This window comes from Xenopus laevis, chromosome 5L (genome assembly GCF_017654675.1).
Source record: "Xenopus laevis strain J_2021 chromosome 5L, Xenopus_laevis_v10.1, whole genome shotgun sequence".
NCBI lineage: Eukaryota > Metazoa > Chordata > Amphibia > Anura > Pipidae > Xenopus > Xenopus laevis.
The window spans coordinates 123,331,754-123,348,971 of NC_054379.1; the positions used below are offsets into that span (position 1 = coordinate 123,331,754).

Sequence of the window (17,218 nt, forward strand, 5' to 3'; positions counted from 1 at the left end):
TTATGGTTCTTGTGCTTGTTGCCATATCTGTTCCAATGTACTAATGTGCCATTGGTTGGAGATCACTGAGACACAGGAAACATGTAATTCAAGACATTTATGGGACATTATCCTACCAAATTCTTTAAAACAATAATTATTTTATATGTTATGTCTTTTCTTATGTGAGTGACCCTTAAACGTATATGCATACCAAAAACCAGCCATTCTTTCAACTAATATTAATTTAAAAAAGGCATTTACTTATGGAATATACTATACTAAGTTATTTTAATGAACGTTTACTGAAAATAATTTTGAACCGTTTACTGAAAATAATTTTGAAGTTTTACATAAAGCGGATAAAATTTACTTTTCAGGGGTTAATTATCAAAGGTCAAGATGTTTTTTCCACAAAAAGTAAAGGGTAAAAAATAAGATTGATTATGAAAGATTTATTATACTTTGAAAACAGCAGTAAATGGCCTTCATGATGTTCGAGATTTTTTTGGTTGGTTTTGCTCGAAAACTCGATTAAATTCGAGCCATTCCAGTTTTTTTTGTCGAAAACTTGATCAAGTTGAGTATTTGTGTTTTTCACCCTGACTACGCTGATTCGAGTTTTTTGCTTTCAAGTTTTTTCTTAAATGAAAAACCATTCAAGTTGTGAGTTCATTCGAGTTCATTTGAGGTCTAAAAAAAAGCTCTCCAAGCTCTAAAATGCGACCTATGCTAAATAACCCCCCTAATATATGGGGAGCTACTGGGGCATCTTTGGAGACACAGATCTTTACAGCTGAAAGGCTGTGGTTGCCTTGGGCTGGTACAGAAATACAAAACATAATGTACAACTTTGCTAGCTACTTCTTTATGCAAAATATTATGGAATCATTATGCCATTTCAATTAATTGTTATCTTTTATTAACTGCTTAAAATGAATTGCACTTGAACTGGAAGGTTGCAATTGAGCATCCCTGGTACAACTCATCATAGGAAATATCTGTATTTTATTTCTCCACTCTGGTTATCATTTATGTTCCTTTTGATGCTTTTTTTGGCTTTTGCTCTTATCCTTTTATGTTTAGAAAAGAGTTTTTGATGTCTGATGTGCAGGGAATGTAAAAAAGAAATTAGATTTTATTATAAAAAAAATCTTCATTAAATAGTCTAACTATTATAACTGCAATTAAAAAGGGATTCGCTGCTCTGAATTACATTAGACCAGGTAACATTTGTAGATATAAAAGAACAGTTTTAAAATGCTTATAACAAGGGATATCCACATCTGTGTTAGAGGCCGATTTATTGAAAATAAAAGTTTTTTTTCTGAAAAGAAAATCTCAAATTTGTGCTTATTTATTAAAAAAACAAAGCAAACTTCAAAAACTCAATTGTGTAAAAACATGAACAAACAGCTTGAACACAGTGAAATCAATTTTTGGTGAGTCTGGAAAATTTCAAATGAATCTTGAAAACTTGTAAAATTTTACAATTGCTTAAATTTTGCTAATACAGCTCTCATTTAAAGTTTTTTTGTAGTTAATAAATCTTGAAAATTTGGATTTCAAACACTCAAACTCAAATTTGCACATTTGAAAAACTCAAATTGCAGTAAAAGTCAAAGGTACCCTATGCTTTTTGGTAAATGCCCTTTATAATGCAGAATTGTACTCTAAAGATAAGAGATATTCTAAATGAAGCACAAGCCCAATTAAGAACGAGCCAATAAAATAAACATTATCCACAAGAAGCAACTGCTCATCTGCTCTCTCTAGAGCGCAGAAGAAATATACTCTTCCAGCTTACATGGCTTTTGAGAAGCACAGATTTAGAATCCACACAAATGGATTGGCTCTAGGAGTAAAAGCAGAGTTACCAACATTTTACCTATAGATTTCATGTTCGTCTTAAATGTATCTAGCTCTAAAGCTGATAAATAATCATGTTTTTATGTTAAGTGAGTTTAGTTGATTTCTAAAATATTTTAAATTGTGGACATTTATCTTGTCGTTAAATACCAATAGATGAATGGCACCTCCCGATTTATATACATAGCATCCACAGGGAAATAACACTTGTACACAGAATAGTGTTTGTAGTCAGCAGAACTAGTGTTCCAGGTATTGGGCTGATTATTTTACACAACACAAGCTGGGGTTCCAAATTGTGTTAAAAAGATTTCATACAAAGTAATCGATGTAGTCTTACAGCAACCTGGGCCGTAACCCCCCCTGGGAATTATGCATACAGCCCATAGGCTTCTACTGCCCTATGCTTGCCTGTGCTAAAGGTATAACAAGTACGGGGTCTGTTATCCGGAATGCTCGGAACCTGGGGTTTTTCCGGATAACAGATCTTTCCATAATTTGGATCTGCATACATATTAGAAAATAATGTAAACATTAAATAAACCCAATAGGGTTGCTTGCTTCCAATAAGGACTAATTATAGTTGATATAATTAATTAGTTTGGATCAAGTACAAGGTAGTTTTATTATTAGAGTGGATTATTTGGATAAATGAAGTCTATGGGAGACACCATTTCTGTAATTTGGAGCTTTCTGGATAATGAGTTTCCTGATGTCATACCTGCATCTGATTTCTTGTGCAATATTAAGTGACAATTCAGCTGAACTTATTGACCATCTGTTTGTGGGGCTTGCCACATGATTATTTTGAGCTATCAACATCCAATCATGCCAGTCATTGACTTTCATTGATGGATGCCATTGGCTTAATAGGAATTAGACACTGTCAGAAAGCTTGTTTTGCATTGGTAGCAATGCTTTAGACCTCCAGTTGCCTTTCAGAAGGCCACCATCAGAAACTAACTTTTTTCACTTTGGTCCAATGCAAGTTTACTATTTGAGCACCCTGTGTACCTTACAGTACTAAATATTTTGGTTCCCAGTAATTTCATGGGGATAGAATTGCCACTTTAACTATTGATTTAATTATATGTTGCAGTAGTTGCTTCCTTGCCTTACAATCATATGTAGTGATCAGCGAATATGGGGCGTAATTTGCGAAATGGCGAAAAATTAGCGAAACAGCACTGGCATCTCATTTTTGACACCGGCGTCTGTTTTTTAAGATGGGGTCTGTTTTTTGGACACCGCCATCTGTTTTTTGGACACCAACGCACTTTCCCCGGCAAAAATGCGCCGGCGTCCATTTTTATGACGCAGGCGAATTTTCGGGGCAGTTTCGCAAATTTATTCGCCGGGGCGAATCACAGAATTCACCGTGAATTTGCGCCTGCCGAATAAATTCGCCCATCACTAATCATATGAAATCTTTGTAGAATGAGTAATACAGAAATGAAACAGGCATATAATGACATAGAAATAAATACATGTCGTTTTAAAACTCAATGGGACGGGAGACTATTAGGAAATGTTAATTGTCTCATACATTTTTTTAAATGTTATGTTTTATTATAAGTCAAATGATGGAGGATTTTCATAATACTATTTATACTATTCCTTTTTTATATGCTGATTTCTGCATATAAAGGCTTTGACTAAATAAAGGACATCTGGAACTGTTCAAGATTAGCATAGTGGAACCAAGAAGTGTAATATGAAATAAAAAGAAACAAAATTGTAAAAGAAGCATGAAAAATTATTTGGTTGATGTTGTTGTTTCGGTTTTTATGTCACAAGAAATGTGGTTATCATTATCAGGGCTATGAATAATGTAGTTAACAACATACTAAACACATTTCTCTGCTGTCTTTCATGAAACTAGGGTATATCCATCTCTGCTTTTATTCAAAACCACACAGATCTGCACAGTGATATGCCTATAATGCCTACACAATACAATCTCTTTGAACTAAAAGTTCTGGAAGATTTGAGCCATACCTCCAATCTGCTCATGTCAGGCTCTGATCTACCAACCATCTAGTCATGCCTTATTTTCCATCATGACCAGTTCAAGGGATAATGACAGGATAATGACACCATTAAGGGGCAGATTTAACAAAGGTTGAAGTGAAAATTCGAATTAAAAAAATTCAAATTTTCAAGATAATTTTTGTGTACTTAGACAAGGGAATAGTCCTAATTCGAAATTTGAATATCAAAATTTATCATGTACTGTCTCGACTTCAACCATTCGCCATCTAAAACCTAAAAACTCCTAGAACCTATTTGGAGTTAATTGGTGGACTTTGAAAAATCGAAGGTTTTTGTTGGAAAAACTTGGAATCGAATTTGATCGAATGATCTGTTACTTTGATTAGTACGATTTGAATTTGATTGAATACGCCCCTATTTGATTGGAAACTGAACTATTCGGCCAAAAAAAAAACTTTGATTTTTTTAAATACATGTTGGTTGGTCTTTTTTAATTCGAATTTCAAAGTTTTTTAAATTCAAAATTCGACCCTTGATAAATCTTCCCCTAAGTGTTCTCCCATTGCTTTGTTGAGCTTTACAGTAGCTTTACTATAGCTATAATTAGTGTTTTAGCTTCCATAAAAGTATAGTATTAATGCATTTATTATTGTATTCATGAAATATTCCTGCTCCGTGAAATATTTATATATTTAAATAGATTTCCTATTGGATTCACTGTACTTTACAAATGTGCTATTTTGTCTGCCCTGTCTCCTCTGCTGATCAACCATGCCTATTAATGCTAGTGAACTCCGGAGCTACTGCCACCCTGAATGAGACCATAATTTCAGGGTTTCTGTATTCTGCATTGTGGGTAAAAAACATTGCGATCTGCATTCAAAATAGCAATGAACTACACTTGTGGTCGTAAATTACTTTTTGTCCCTTAAAGTGATCAGTTCTTGAGTTTTGATAAGTGGAACATTGAATGAATTTCCCAGACATATAAATGGCAAACCTGCTTTTATTTCAAAGCAAGGGGGAGATAAGATAGATCCACCTTTGAATCTGCATATGCAGATGGGACGTACTGGCAGAATTTATTTTTTGGCCAGGCAACATGATATAGTCTGGAATCAGCCAAACTTCACTGACAAGTTTAAATGCAGACATAGATAGAAGGAAGGCTCTTGAAAGAATGTGTTATTTTCTCATATTTACTTTATATATAATATACAATTAACTCTCCTATATGGCACATTAAAATATAGTTCCAGTGAGTATTTAATATAGTATTGGTTCCATATACATTGGTTACAATACATTGTTTAGAAGATATAGGGGCAGATTACCAAAGGGCGAAGTGGCTAACACTAGCGTCCATTCGCTAGCGTTACCGCCCGCAGGGACATTGCCAATTTACTAATGGGCACAGGCGCCAATTCGCTAATGAAAGAGACAGGTGCTAGAGCTCATTCGCACTCTATCGGCAGGCGACAATTTATTTTGGCAAATTCACTAGCGTGTATTTTAGTGAACCTTACCTCTTTCAGCAAAAAGTTGCCAGCCTTTGGCGCCCACGGCGAAACTCTGCATTTTAGTGAATTAGCGTAGTCGGAATGAGTGTTGCAATGGGTGCGAAGTGGACGCTGACGAATTTTCATCGATTAGTGTGCAGCATATGTATATTCCTCATTTACCCATCCCATGAATGCATGCCCCAGTGCAACAGGCTGTCTACCAAAGGGATCTAAGATGCTTTTCGTGTCTTTCCCCCTTGTGTCTCTTGCTGTTGGATGAATGTGCAAAGTGGGAGAATCTATGGATAGGTATCTATGGATAGGTATGGATAGGATCATTAATGTCAGTGTGGAACTGAGTTGGCAACTATCGAAAATAATTTACGTTCTTCCTACACCCATCTCTCTTCCTCCTTTCACCAATAACCATTAGGTAAATGGATATGGTTTTACACTTTCAGTAAGCATGGCGCAGCCTGATTTGTAGTTATATTTCCTTCTTTGTAATCTTTTATTATGATATCCCCAAGCAATTTATAGTGTGTCTGTTTGCGGTGTGGCTCCATGCATTTCTATTTTCTATGTTCAGTCCTGGTTTCTGCTCTTATGAATGCAGACCCACTGGGAAGAATGAGATCAATTAGCACATGCATTTCCATGCTCTATAACACATAGCACTACACTACAGGGTAAATACGTTAACACCTGTTTATAGTTACATGAAATTATTTGCATTTGCATCCATCAGGGACTTGGGCATGCAATATTGCAGAAAGCAAAAAAAGTCACACAAGGAAATTAATATTTCATTCTGGGGTTTTCAAATGAGTAGAGAGTGGTCTCTCCCAGCCATCGCAGTGGCTCAGGGATTATCATCTCTGCCCTGCAGTTTTATTTTGACCTGGTTATTGCTTGCAAAGATTTTTTTGGGTCTGCCTAAATCTTCTCCTACATTTTAAAAAACATACAGGCATGATAATTCGCTCCTGATGATACTGACCCTAGTGTACATGTGTGTGTTGTGTGAATAGGATAGGGATTTCAGATGCAGAGGTACAAGTTCGAATTTCGGGTTATTTATATCGAATATCTAAAACTCGGACGGATATTCCCGACCTAAAAAATTTGAATTCAACTAAACTCGATTTTCTTGAATGCCAGAAAGGCTGCTAACAGCATAAAAATGGTCACTGGGCCTCTCTCATTGACTTACATGAACTCGGCAAGTTTTAGGTGGCGAATAGTTAAATTTGAGTTCTTAAAGGGCCAGAGTATGATAAATCTTGAAATTCGAATTCTAATTTGGATTAAAACTTGAATCAAGTTTGGATAGTTCACAATTCAAATTTAAGAGTTTTGACCATAAAAAAAATTGAAAATTCAAATTTTCAATTCGATCCTTAATAAATCTTCCCCTATGTGTTTCCTTCGGACTATTATGAAGAATATCTGTAAAGTGCTGTACAACATGTCAGCGCTATATAAAGAAAGGATAATAATTATAACAGTGAATATTTATATCTTGAAAAAACTATTGTGCTTTTATACATAAGGGTTGAGAGGTCAACAAGAATATTGTCTTACAATACATGCCAAAAAAATACACTTTTTACATTTGATTCACTTCTGTGCATAGATTTGAATTGATTTCAAATCTGTTTTGTATAAGGGATGGTAACTTGCAGTTAGGAAGGTCATATGGAGCTAAATTATTCCAAAACACAAAAAAAGGGCATAATGCTAGGGTGCCAAATAGAAAGATGAAAAATTATAGCTGAGTCTGAAATGAAATTGAAGTGTTTTTAGAAAGGGCTAATACCTTCAATGATCAAAGATGGAAAGACTCCATCATTTTTAGTCCAGGTTAGGTGGAGGCTTAAATATAAAGGGGCAGCTTTTTATCTACTTACTCAACTAATACAACAATAATGAAAAATGCAATAAGAGAAAATAATAAAGAGAGATAAAGAGAAGGGAAATTGCAGTAAAGCTTTCTAAGCAAATCTGCTCTCAGATGGTGTAAGACATATGTACAGAAAGCCTGAAATCACAAAGGGCTTCCACAAAGAGCCCGTCAGCCTTTGATGTTAAGTGCCACAGTGGACTAGATATGAACAGTGCTGTGTCTTATGAACACTTCTTAGACTTCAGTATTTAACATTTGTTTCCAATATCACCAGTTACATTGCATGCTTTCATTTTGCTATTGTTTAAAAAAAAAATGCATAGGCCATAACAGTTGTAATTTATCTTTTATACTGTAAAATTTAGAGCAGCCCGGGCCAAGCAGAACATCTGTATACGAAAGACCAGGACGTATACTCTTTGCAGTTCTACATTGAGATGTATCACCAGGTCAGAGTCCTCATAAACTTCATTTTCAGTGTTGGTTTTATTCATTACATTTGACATATTAAGCTTCTGTACTTTGGCATAAAGGACACAATATTGCAGCATATTGGCAAGCTCATTTGCCTTTCGCAGCTAGTCTTGTGTCCAAATATCAACCTCCAGGGATAAACACGTGTATATAGACTGCAATAGAATGAGCCGCAGCAGCAGGTGGTCTTTTGCAGCCTAATGAACATGGCAATCTGTTACTATCAGTGCTTCGCTTTTCACCAGACAATTAGGCAACTAAGCATGTAATTATTCAGTCCAACAAGAAGAGGCTCTGCTCTAATTTCATCTTTTCATTGCTGTTTACTCACCCACACTCCCCTCATTAATGAGAGATTTTCCAGTCCATGCAAATTGGTTTCAATAACATTCATTTCAGTTGAAAGGGAACGATTCTGTTAATTGAGAATCGAAAGCATCTTTTCATTTCAAGTGCGTCCTGCTATGGAAATGCGAATACTCTCAACAGATTCGAGCTAATGAAATTAAGTTACACTGTCACTGCTAGTGTGAGAGAAATAAAGTAATTTATTTTCATTGAAGCATGTGGTGTAGGTCCTGAACAATTAATACAGCTTGTTTAGGAAAGCAATTTGGAAAAGTGATGTTGAATAAATAAGGTTACCATTCCTGGAGCTGCTCCTTTAATGCCCAGTTTACTTTCGCTGCTAATTGTTTTCGCTTGGTTTTCAGCATTTCACTGAGGCAAATTCTCATCTGGAAAAGAAAAAAAAGGATCTTGTGAAATTAGATATAGTAACCAGAAGTCCATCCTTAGGGCTCTTACTGACGAGTGGTTGTAGCTGCGCTCCCCTGCGTTCCGTTTTTCTGCGTTCAGCAGCAGGGGAGCGCAGGAATAGACGCATTAAGCTTTTTTCAATGGGGCTGTACTCACTCAGGCGCATGTAGGCGCCGAAAGCAGGTTGAGACGCAACATGCAGCATTTTTCCTGCGTTCAGCACCTACACGCGCCTGTGTGAATTTCTCACTGTGAATTTCCGCATTTCACAGCCAGCAAATATTTCACAATATTTTGGACACGCACCGGAAAAGTCGCTCGTATCAAAACCGTTGCGAGTCAACACTATTCAGACTTTAACGCCGTCGCCAAATTGAAGCGAGCATCATAAATGACAAGGGCGTCAATTTTCGAGAGTTTTTTACCGTTTCGCGAATTTCACAGTTTTGTGAATTTTTCAAGAAAAGCGAAATTCGCCCATCACTAATATGAATGGTTTGATACAAATACTTTTATTATATGCTGTAACATCACTGATGTTAAATAATACTAATATGCATTTATTGAACTACAGGATATTTATATAGCCAACGGCCACCATTATATAGAGAAACACAACTATTTAGATATTTTACATAGGTCTCCTAATTACTAGGAGGCTGATTAACTTATTTCCAAATGTGAGGGGTATTTTTTCAAAACTTGAGCTCTGAGGAAAAAAATGCAATTAACTGTAATGTTTATATTTACAAAAAAAGTGAACTTGAAATGCTTGAAAAAAAACAAAAAAAAAATGTGCAACAAAGCCTGTAGTATTCGATTTTTTTTATACATTTGGCTACTTTAAAAAAAGAAAAAAAATTGAGAATTATTGTTGAAAATACACCTCCCATTGACTTATGAAGATGTTTGCCAGGTTTTAGTTGCAGATTTTTTTCATTCAAAAGTTCAATGTTTATTTAAGTAAATCTGAAAAACATTTAAATAAACCTAAAAAACGTATGTTTGTAAATCAGATTCAGAAAAAAATTGGGATTGCTGGGTAATTTTTTTTTTTGCTGTGGTTTTCTCAAATTGTGAATTTTGCTATATGGTATGCTATATACTATAGGACAGTGATCCCCAACCAGTAGCTCGCGAGCAACATGTTGCTCTCCAACCCCTTGGATGTTGCTCTCTGTGTCCTCAGAGCAGATGCTTATTTTTGAATTCCAGGCTTGGAAGCAAGTTTTAATTTGCATAAAAACTAAGTATAGTGCCTAGTAGAGCCTCTTGTAGTCTGCCAGTCCACATAGGGCCAACCAAATAGCCAATCACAGCCCTTATTTGGCACCCCAAGGGACTATTTTATGCTTGTGTTGCTCTCCAACTCTTTTTACATTTGAATGTGGCTCACGGGTAAAAAAAGGTTGGGGACCCCTGCTATAGGAATAAATAATCTGTGACTATTTTGAAGCGTTTGAGCAGCACTACACAAGCTAGTGCTGGGATAGGGATAACTGGAGGCCTTTAGCAAAACGACAGCTCCCAGGACCCGCTGCTAGCTTCCTGACAGATGATGATACATGACAGGGTGCAGATTCTGTTATTGGGGGTAATTTTATATTGCAATAGCTGCAAAAACATTGAGAAGTACTTCAATTCTGCGTATTCCTTCTGGCAAATAAAACATCAGGAGATATTCACAATATGGAGTAATGTAAATATGGGGTAAGAAAAACTGTCCGATTCCCAAAAAGTTTCAGTAATGAGTTTTTGTACACTTTGTTGATAAATTGCTCTTCGCATTTTTTAAAATTGAATTTGGTTATAGGTATTTTTCTGGCATAAACACATTTTTACTGTATATTCCTTGCACTTATGGCCATGCAATGGGAATGACATACACCTCCAGCTGCCCTGTGTGAAGAAATTGTAAAAAAAATCTCAGTACAGGTATGGGATCTGTTATCCGGAAACCCATTATATGGAAAGATCTGAATTATGGAATAGCATCTGCATTTTAAACAAATAATCCAGATTTTTAAAAATGATTTCCTTTTTCTCTGTTATAATAAAAAAAAGTACATTGTACTTGATGCAAACTAAGATATAATGAATAGTGATCGGTGAATCTGTACCGTTTTGCTGAAAAATTCATGAAACTGCGAAAAGATTCGCAAAACGGTGAAAAAAACCCACAAAGCAAAAATTGTAAAACGCATTGAAGTCAAAGTGCGTCAAAATAATTTTGATGGGAGCGACAATTTTTACACGCGAAACTATTTTGTCTGAATGCATTAAAGCTTTTTTTGTTGCGCCACAGTTTTGCTAATTTATTTGCAGGCGGTGAAAGGCGGAAGTTCGCCGCAAAACCATGACTGGCGAATTTATTCGTACATAACTAATAATGAATCCTTATTGGAAAAAAATCAATGCTATTGGGTTTATTTAATGTTTACATGATTTTCTAGTAGATTAAGGTATGAAGATCCAAATTACGGAAAGATTTCCATTCCATTATACGGAAAACTCCAGGTCCCGAGTATTCTGGATAACAGGTCCCATACCTGCATATTAAAAAAAAAAACCCCAGAAAAAAGCTATACATACAGATAAGGAATCACTTATGCAGAAACCCATTATCCATAAAGTTCTGATTATGGGAAAGCCATATCCCATAGAGTCAAATTTAAGCAAATAATTCTGTTATTTTCTTTTTCTTTGTAACACAGTACTTTGTACTTGACTCTACCTAAGCTGAATAAATCCACATTGATGGCAAAACAGTCCTATTGGGTTCATTGTTTAATGTTTCAGTGTTTTAGCACACTTAAGGTATGGAGAAACAAATTACAGAGAAACCCCTTATCCAGAAAACGCTAGGTCCTGAGCATTCTGAATAACAGACCCCACAACGATATTTGATTGTGAGATTCTCACAGTATCTGCACAGATAAAGAAACCAATTGCAATTATAACGCCATTGCATTATCATTTTGTAAAATCTTCACACACTAGAATCTCTGGGAGTTTGTGACTGTTACAGATACTGTATGTCATTTCTGGCCTGTAATTTATAAGATCAATACGAGGTTACTGCAAGCAGATACATTTTACTGAAAGAAACTACAAATCTCACACTTTTAGCATGTACATATTCTGCTTGCCTAACTTTCAGCTTCCTTTCATCTATTTAGGGGGTTTACATCAAACTGAGATTAAAGCAGCACACACTGTATGAGAAATAACCTTAGTGTACCAGAAAAGAATCCTGCAGATCATTACTTACACGTTGTCTGGCCCCGCAGAATTAGTTTTGATTGGGTGGCATATTAACAGGACTAGATTAGACTGTTCACAATTCATAGGATAAATATGCTATATACAGGAGCTATAAGTGAAATTAAATAAATGAATAATTAGATTATCTTAAATCAGATAAAATAGATACAGCAAGAAATATGTGATGTTTTCATTTATTCATCAGTGTATCTGTAACTTGCCTGTTCTGTGCAAGAAAATTGTGAAACAGTTGTATGAAAAGTGCTAAAAGTAGACCATTTAATTGATCTGCCCAATAGCGGATAAGACTTTAACTGCATTACATTCTTCTTTCTTTAAACACAGTGCTGGTCAAGATGTTCCATTCTATGGACCAGTCATCTGCTATTTAACATATTCAGGGACTGAATTATTATAAAACTAAGGTCTAAGGAGTCCTTGGACACGCTGGGGGCCAAAAATCTCTTGGAGGCCCAAATCCAACCAACGGGCCTCCAGCTGGACAGCTGTGCTCTATTGTATTTTTCAAGGCCACATTTAGTTGTCAACCACGTGAAAGCCTTGCAATTCAACAACAGTTACTCAGGGCCTGTGCTCAGAACCTTGGGCTTTATGGATAATAATTTGGATCTCCATACATTAAGACTACTAAAAAACCATTGAAACATTAAATAAACCCAATAGGATCATTTTGCCTCCAATAAGGATTAATTATATCTTTGTTAGGATCAAGTACAAGGTACTGTTTTAATAGTATAGAGAAAAATGCAATTCTGTTTAAAAATGTGAGTTATTCGAATAAACTGTAGTGTATGTGAGATTTCCTTTCCGTAATTTTCTGGATAACAAGTTTCCAGATAACAGATCACATACCTGTACCTAAGGAAACATTTGTTTTGCAAAATCACATGTCCTTTTTTCAATTTGTTTGTGAAGATTCTCATTCATCCAGGTCATGGTATATCTATAGAAATAAGTCAAATCAACTGGACTTGCTGTGTTTTTTCCTTGAAGACGTTTCACCGGTCATCCAACTATTCATAAAATCTTCTAAAGGACCTGTATGATACTAGGGACCTTTTCACCAAACAGTTATTTGTGTTTATGTTATTTATAGAACCTTTTATATTTTTATGTCTATACTGGAATTCCATTATAAATCAGAAATTAACTTGATGATAAATGATTATCAAGTGTAAGCATGGCACACACCAACCCACACAGTGACCATCTCCTAGTTGTATGTGTGATCTACGCAGGCAATATGGTTTCTGGTATTTTATCTCTGGAATCTTAAATAACTCAATATATTGTTGAAGAGTCCTGAAAATGTTCTTCTATTTTTAAACCATCTATAAAACGATAGTATCATTGGAACAATAGCCACTGCTGTGAAATATAGTGGTTCTGATGTTACAAAAACAAACCACTAATAGCACTGGTCAGCTGGCCTTTTTTGACAGCTATAATTAAACTGATTTAATTATGTTTCAAGGGCCTTACAGGTATGACTGTGTCATCTAATAAGACAAAATTATCTTTAATTGCTCCTTAGCCTACGGTTATACCGGCAAAACATTTCTTAGCAGAGTTGTCATTAGATTTGGTTAAGCTATCATGGTGCTCACTTAGGTAAGAAGAGCTCTTTGGCTGCAATACTGACTTTCAGGTAGTTATTTACTAAAAATCAAATTTATCTCATATTTTATTAAAAAAAACACAACCAACCTCCCATGCCCTATTTTAGCTTATTTATTAATAAAAAAACGCGATGTAATCGAGTCAGATTTTCAGGGCTAAACCCAGCACAGATCACAAAAACTTCAAATTAAGATAGATGCCTTTCCCATTGACTTATACAGGACCTCATCAGGTCTGAGATTGTGGATTTTCGGATTCAGGCTTTTTGCAGTATTGGGGTATAATAAATCTTGAAAAATTCAAGTTTTTTTCCTCTACAAATTTGAGTTTTCTAGTGAAAATAAATTCGATTTCACAATTTGACCTTTAATAAAAAATACCCTTTAGGTCAATTTATGCTTCCTTCTTTTGGGAAAAAGGTTTAGATGCCGTTTTGTGAGAAGAATAGTGGGTGTTTTGTTATATAAAATCATAGTGTTCTTGTAAGTAATTCTTCATACTGACCCTCCAAGAAGAGAATAGAATCAGTTGCACAATGTTGTTGGGTGGCCAAGTTTTTTTCAAGATGGTGGAAAAAGGTATCATGGAGCAGTATGAAATGTTTTCAAGATTTCAAACGTACCTCAAGAAAAAATGTCTTGATATCATGAATGGAATGTTGAATATGTAAGTGCCATAGAAGAGTGCCAAAATTAAAAATAATCAAGGGTGTTTTCACCATTATTTTCTTTACCAAATCTCAGATTGTTATGGAAAAAAGTAAATCGGTTTTAGGTGTAAGTAAATATAATACCTCTTTCAGATAATCTGCAGAATCACAATAGACTTCAATAGAGTTTATTATATCTGAAATTCTGGAATTGACAAAGGCCCATATGAACTTATATTGGGTTTGGAGAATTCATTCCAGCTAATGGGATATAGAATAACATCTTAAAATGAACTTTTATCAACTTTGCACCATTAAAGGGGTGGTTCACCTTTAAGTTAACTTTTAGGGGCCCATTTACTTAGCTCGAGTGAAGGAATAGAGGAAAAAAACTTCGAATTTCGAATGTTTTTTTTTGGCTACTTCGACCTTCGACTTTGAATCGAACTAAAAATCATTAGACTATTCGACCATTCGATAGTCGAAGTACTGTCTCTTTAAGAAAAAAATTTGACACCCTAGTTCGCCACCTAAAAGCTACCGAAGTCAATGTTAGCCTATGGGGAAGGTCCCCATAGGCTTTGGTAGCTTTTTTTGGTCGAAGAAAAATCGTTCGATCGATGGATTAAAATCCTTTGAATCTAACAATTTTTAATTCGATCATTCGATCAAACTATTTGCGCTAAATTCTTCGACTTCGATATTCGAAGTCGAAGGATTTAACTTTGATGGTCGAATATCGAGGGTTAATTAATCCTCGATATTCGACCCTATGTAAATCTGCCCCTTAGTATGTTATAGAATGGCTAATTCCAAGCGACTTTTCAATTGACCTTCATTTTTTCTTTTTCTTTTTTTTTCTTTTTTTATAGTTTTTGAATTATTTGCCTTCTTCTTCTTTCCAGCTTTCAAATGGGAGGTCACTGGCCCCATCTAAAAAACAAATGCTCTGTAAGACTACAAATATATTGTTATTGCTACTTTTTATTACTCATCTTTCTATTCATGTCTCTCCTATTCATATTCCAGTCTATTATTCAAATCAGTGCGTGATTGCTAGAGTAATGTGGACCCTTGCAACCAGATTTCTGAAATTGTAAACTGCAGAGCTGCTGAATAAAAAGTTAACTAACTCAAAAACCACAAATAATAAAAAATGAAAACCAATTACATATTGTCTCAGAATATCACTCTCTACATTATATTAAATGTTAATTTAAAGGTGAACAAGTAGCATCTGGACTTTGCTTCCATAAAGTTTAGTCTGAGAACAGATAAGAGAAAAATGTAGTGCAATTTTTAGTTAATGTTGCACTGCTTTTTGGGGTTTTATGCCAAAAACTCACCACAATGAAATGAAAATGATTTTGCCACAGTTCTTATCAGGAGTCTGTACAGCTTAGAAAGATCCCTCTGGTATCCACCATTTTTTTTAACCCATTTACAAATGCAGTCAATGTCACTAACACGACGAAAACACATTTCTCTTATATATTTAACACTGATAACCCAAATCAATGCTAACATTGCTTAGTAACTTTGGAGCATCAGAAACACTATCTCTATAAATGTTAGTGACCTGAATTGCTGTCAGTGAACAGTTTGAAGGATGGTTATTGAATATGCATTTGAGGTGTTAGTTACATACGGTTTCATGTATGTTGTTTTGAGATGTATCAAATTCTGCATCCAGAGCTGTCATTTTTCTTCTTGCATCAGAAGATCCCATGGGGGAGGTAAAGACCCATCTGCTAAATATGTGCAACTACTATAGGAAGCAGAATTAACGGGATACTGATACAATTTGAAAAATAATTTCTACATCGTCCCCAGAACCTGTTTTCCTGAGGTTGATAAATTTCTTTTCTTCTACAGTGAAATGTACTTTTTTAGTCTGAATTTCCAGGCTGGAAGCAAAACTATGTTTGTTGTATACAAGCTGTAAGTTGGTATTTTCCCTAGTAATACAGTCTCAGACTGGAACCCTTGGTCAGTAGAAGTCATTTCTACTTACCATTTTTTGCAATTTGCACAAAGGATGTCTAACCAATTTGTGTCAACAATAAATATAAAAACTAATTAATAATAATTTTATATTATCGTACCTGGAGGAATTTTTTGAAAAGGGAACATTTTAACATAGAAATATTCAGCTACAACCCCCCTGATTCTGACAAATATGACTTGCAGTTTAGAACTGTGGGTGATCTAGCTGTTTTAAGCAAAGGTATTTTTCAGAATAACAATGGATTTTACCAGTTAGAGAATCCTTGCAAGGCTGAGGCCATCTATAGCTTCTGGGCCGAGGTTAGATCCAGTGAATGGCAGCAGATAAATCACATAGTGGATGGCTCTTTATGCTGTTGATTGATCGGTGGGTGTCTAATTTCAGATGCTCTTCAGGCAAAAAGGTAATTCAATATGGGAGTTGCCGATTGTCTTACCATTGCCATTTAATTGACAGTAGGTTTCAGCTAATTTTAAGGAAGCTTTTAATGTGCATAGATACTATGGTAATAATGAAGACATCTAACCATATTAATAATAATGACAAAAATAAAAAAAATTTACCATGAGTTTCCAACTCATGGTAAATGAAATAAAATGAATGAAAATGAAAAGTATATACACACATTTCCTAATTGGTTTTACACATTTCTATTTCATATATGTGATGGGATGTTAAATTATCTTAATATTGATCCTTAACATGAAATATTGAACATAGTACAATTGTACTGATTTTTATTTTTGGAAATGTATGTTAGCTAATGGCATGTGTCAAAGCCTAACAAATGGGTGTCCGTCCCTAGACTAATGCATTAATTAATGGAGTCCAGGGGGATTTGTAAATGCTTTGCTTTTATTTTTACATTACTTTTAACTTTAGGAGGGGCAATGAGAGTTTTCATTTGGCCTGGGTACCCAAGCAGGGTACCCAAGGACCACCCAGGAATCTTTCAGGGTCTTTCTGCCTGAAACCCAACCATTTTTGCATGTATTCATGGGATTTCGAATTCCAAAAAATCAAGCAAACTCAATTCCACTGTTCTCAGAATTTGTGGTTGTAGAAACATTTCAGGTTTCTCAGTCTTTATTCCCTCTGAGAAATAACCTCCAGTATCGCTCTGCAGCCAAAGGTACAGTGACACCTCTGCTTTAGGTGTACACAGATGAACCATG

At 35.2% G+C, this 17,218-nt stretch overlaps 1 protein-coding gene across 2 annotated transcripts in view; it reads left to right on the forward strand.

Annotated features, from left to right (window-relative positions):
• LOC108717037 overlaps window positions 1–17,218 on the forward strand; it is a 114,564-nt gene that overhangs the window by 21,235 nt on the left and 76,111 nt on the right. The window contains exon 2 of one of the 2 annotated variants that reach the window (XM_018263761.2): window positions 7,614–7,697. The exons of the other annotated variant lie outside the window; for it this stretch is intronic. The gene's annotated coding sequence lies outside the window, so the exon portion shown is untranslated. The remainder of the gene's footprint in view (window positions 1–7,613; window positions 7,698–17,218) is intronic. 2 annotated transcript variants of the gene reach the window in all.